General features: G+C 43.5%; 1 long non-coding RNA gene across 1 annotated transcript; it reads right to left on the bottom strand.

Moving 5' to 3' along the window:
* Positions 1-226: 226 nt before the first annotated feature.
* Positions 227-4,027, bottom strand: LOC147752002 (uncharacterized). The gene is made up of 2 exons (XR_015315301.1): positions 873-4,027; positions 227-673 (listed from the first exon to the last, which is right to left on the bottom strand). It is a non-coding gene; the product is annotated as an uncharacterized LOC147752002 (long non-coding RNA).
* Between the last annotated feature and the right edge of the window lie 418 nt (positions 4,028-4,445).

Below are 4,445 nucleotides of genomic sequence, written 5' to 3'. Positions count from 1 at the left end.
ACCTCAATCGAATACGAACGCGCCAACCGAGTACAATTTTGCTTTCTTTGTTGTCTTTATGTTCCAACGTGACAATTATCTCTGGCTGAGAACGTGTTACAAGAACGTGTTACTACAAGTAAACATTACTCCTGCCAGTCACTGCAAATAAACAAGATATGGGTACAACGCTAGTGAATAAAACCGACGGCTATCATTATTGATCCTACGGAGGAAAGACAGCTGCTTCACGGAAAACAGTATGTTGATTCTTTTCTGATACTTCCTCGAGACAAATGTTTTTTGTAACGGTATGAGACGAAACTGTTTCGTTCTGCTGGACAGGACGACCGCGGCCGTCTGCGCGGTTTGGCCAAAAGGTTGACAACAGCATAACTGCGTCCGTTTGATCATGTTTTCGTTGGGTACTCCCTTCCGTTCCAAGGTTATCGGGATATTTGTTGACCCGCATCGTCAAAATATCGTGCTCGAACAGAGAGGCCAGCCTACCCACTTGTTAGTTCCTTACAACCATATATGTCAGACAAGCTACAAGATGACATATACGGTCCAGATCTGCCGATGGTGGGAGCCAAGTCAGCTGTGATGAAGATAATCAACATACCGAAATAGAGCGGCATTGACGACCAACGATCTCCGAACGGACCTGCTTGCACAGTTCGTTTTCCAGATCCTGCCAATCGGGCGTGTGCAGAAATTGTTTGAAAAGAAAAAAAAGAGTGGTCACAAAAACTGGATAAGTCACTGTTCCAAGATCGACTACTTCCACAAGCGCCCATGCTGGAGCATTTCTTGAATAATAGAAAAGCTGTGGTCATTACATCCGACTCGAACACGTTCTGTGTTATCACTTATGTTCGTTTTCCACTTACCATCTTGGTCTCATGGAGGGCTAAGATTGACTGTATTGTTATTCGAAGTAATAGGATTAATACAGGAACACAGTACTTCTGCTGCTTATTCGAAGCTTGACGTTACAGTTTTTCTTCTCTATGCTGTTTTGCGTCGCCTTCCGTGCTGTTGTTTATCGGCATCAAGCATTGCAGGTCCAATCCTGCCGCCCTATCTGTCGTTGGACGAGGCATTTGCTTTAGCGACGCTGACGGGTTGTGGCCTCGAAAATAATGTGTTCACTCAACGCGTCTGTGGGTCGACACCCCTCGAGAGTCAGCCAGTTGGTCTCGCTTATGCTTCTCGTTGAGCACAGGACGATTGAAGCACTGGGCGGCGGCAAGCGAACCTGCGAGTTGTAACAGCCTGTAACAGTACGGTGCGGCTATGAGCTGTGGTTGATCGGCGGAAGCGCAGCCTATAAAACGCATTCCTTACCGCCCGCGGCCAGGCCATCAGCTTCCACGCATCCATCCGGCTGCTGCTGTCTGCTTCTTTACCTTGTCGTAGTACTGCGACTGCCACGGCTACAACTACTCCAACACACACAACGCTACTGCCTTCAGCTAGCGGTGTTTCAGCCGCCCTTGCTCGCAAGCTGCCTTTTGGCTTGATGCCGCCATCAGACGCGGCCGCAGATTTCGTAGCGGCTAGTGAGACCAGCCCTGGCCCGTCGCTTCGCCGTTTCCGGCCGTCGAGTGGCTGGCCGCCGGACAAGCGTTCCGATAAGAATAACACATAGCGTATCAAAACTCGGCCCCTATACGCCCCAAGTCGACTTACACTCTCTCATTCATCCCCATCTTGCCAGTGCTATCGTTTCCCAATCCTCCTTCGACGCACAAAACTCCGCCACTAGCGGCTGAACAGCCACCGTCATGCCACCTTACAGTCCATTCAACGCAACGTGAAATCGAGAAGCGGAAACTACACTTCTACCTTGAAGCACCAAGATGGCACCCTCAAGCAAGCGCTGGCCAACCCAGCCACGTCTGTAGTGACTGTACTATAGTCCGGGTCCATCTAGATGGTTCTCGAATGTAGCAGCGCTGCCGTTTCCCCATGGGGTTCAGTAGAGATGAAAACGAAGCGGGCAGGTCGGTAGCGGCGGCAATCTCGCAAGCGTCACTACAAAATAGTAGCTGGGGCAGCCGTGTCGACGACGGCGGTGGTGATCGTAGTAGCCGCCATAGTGCCGCTAGTGCGCTACTTACTGTACGTACGTCATATGTAGCCCATCAAAGCAAAAGTGAACCTTCGCATCTTTCGTTCGTTGCCACTGTGTCAGGCAAAAGAAAACCCCCGACTTTTCCACCCACTAGCCAATCAGATCTATGAAAGCGTTTTCCCACATAGCCGCCCATTTGGCCAACTGGCAGTATATGTATGCAAAAATAGAATAGTAGCAGAAAACATAGTATTCGCATGTATAGTTGTGAATTTTATCGAGAATGAATTTAGGTTCCGGAAATTATTTCAGTCCTATGAGAGGTGACGTGAGAGCTTTAGAAGTGAATGATGCATCGACAGCACGGTTACTCTGCCAGTGAGAAGATTTTTATGAATACGCTTTCCAATGCAGAAATCCCGCTAATGTGTAAAAGCAAGCGTAATCGCTTAAACAGCATTTAGAGAGGTTTAAAAAGAGGTTACCAGCTCAACCACAGACTCAATATACGGTGCGTCAAGTCTAAACGTCGTGTAAAATAGATATTCTTTGAAGAAAGACAAATGGCAATCAGTGTGTGCACAGTTGTTCTAACGACTTAACGGGTTAAGAGTCCCAAAGATATCTTACCTAAAGCTCTCGTGATCTAATAAGGCCTAACTTAGATCGGGGTAAAATATGTACGAATATTTAGTCTTTTTTTTTCGATACTTATGACTGGTGTAATATGAAGAAGGCTCGTTCAGTCGTAGATAACCGGCCAACGTATATATCCAAACTGTTCTATATTCTGTACAATTCAACGAAGCTTACCTTATTAATAAAGCGATGCGAAGTAATACGAAGTGATACCTTATTGAAGCTGCATCGACGTTCCTTAAGGTACTCGTCAACAAAATATGCTTATTTCAAATATGATATAAAGTGAAGAGCAATTAAAACAAAAAAGATCACAAGACAAATACCAAATCTGTACCTAGATAAACAATTATTTAAAGAGGTGAACTTGAAACTACAGGCTTCATTTTGGGGTTCAATATACTAAATACAACACTGGCAAGCATCACCGCTACATCAGTGCTGTAAATACGTCGCTAATGTAATTCTAGGCGTTTCTAATGACAGCACAGGCTCAGGGTCAGGGAGAAAACGCAGTGCCGACTAGTCCTGCCAGCTATAGACCTGGAGCAATTTAAAGGACAATGTTCATTAGATATCTATTTTCTACTTTGTTTTTATGTTATGCGTTCTTTAGCTTTGACGAACGCGTTCATGAATAAAGTAATTCGTTCAAATTATCCTAAATAGTTTATCACCCGATATTTAAGCTGTGTTCGGATGATTCGTATGCCATATTTAGTGACTTTCCGTAGGACGTCATATTATGACTCAGTACCGACACTTCCGATAGCTTCCACATACAGTGTGGTCCAAGTAGTCAGAGCAGAAGTCTTCGAGTTAAATCTTCTCTAGCTTCCGTCATAGATGACTTTCCATATGATGTGATGGTTAAATTTTTTTAGCTCTAGTTTTTTCTTTGTTTCTTTTTGTCCAACAAAATTGTAAATCATGTGTGTGTAAGCTAAGCACCAGTGCGTGTTTGCGTTGCAGATATGTTACTTTGCTCTTAGTAACAAAAACGGCTTCAACACGATTGACAGTGATACCATCCATTACCGATATACTTAATATCCAAGTGCGCGAAATGGGCAATATATCTTACAGAATAGAATGGGCAACTGAACTTCCTGCTTTGTCCTGTGTTCCCTATTTTTTGATGTCCTTCAGTCAGAACAGGATTTAGAAAATGAAAAATCGATATCATACGCACTTTGGTCCAAAAACAATAATGGGAACAGATGCTGGTAGATTCCGAAACCAAGAACAAACTAAATTGTAATCTTGTGCAGTGTACGGTAAGCTGTTTTTGCCTAAAATCTGCGGTGGGAAGAGATATATGTATCTAAATCAAGACCGGATTGGATATAAAGACGCAAAATATAAATGTTTTTTAAGCTTCTTTTGTTTTTTTAGTCATACTATTATAGGCCGCGTTACAATTGCACCATTATGCAAACGATTTTAGTTAGTACTTACTTCTAGCTTTGAAGGAACATAGTGCCATCCTCTAAAGAAGGCTCCTGTGATATTTTCAATAGCATTAACCACGGCCCAAACAAAGAACGGAAAGTTTTGAGATACTGTAAAATTATTGCGAAAAGGTATCCTTTCGACTCGTGACTCATATGCATTGTTAATCACTACCGCGGAAACTATGTTCATGTATAGCGCAAAATTTATGGTTGAAAGCTTCAGCTTTAAAAGTATAATTTGTTCTTGATTACATTTGCCCTATTAAAAAATTGAGCAGTAGAATTTTAACAAA

This window comes from Varroa jacobsoni, unplaced genomic scaffold (genome assembly GCF_002532875.2).
Source record: "Varroa jacobsoni isolate VJ856 unplaced genomic scaffold, vjacob_1.0 contig00565, whole genome shotgun sequence".
Classification (NCBI taxonomy): Eukaryota; Metazoa; Arthropoda; class Arachnida; order Mesostigmata; family Varroidae; genus Varroa; species Varroa jacobsoni.
The sequence above is the reverse complement of the archived record's forward strand: the minus strand, read 5'-3'. Positions and strand labels throughout refer to the sequence as shown.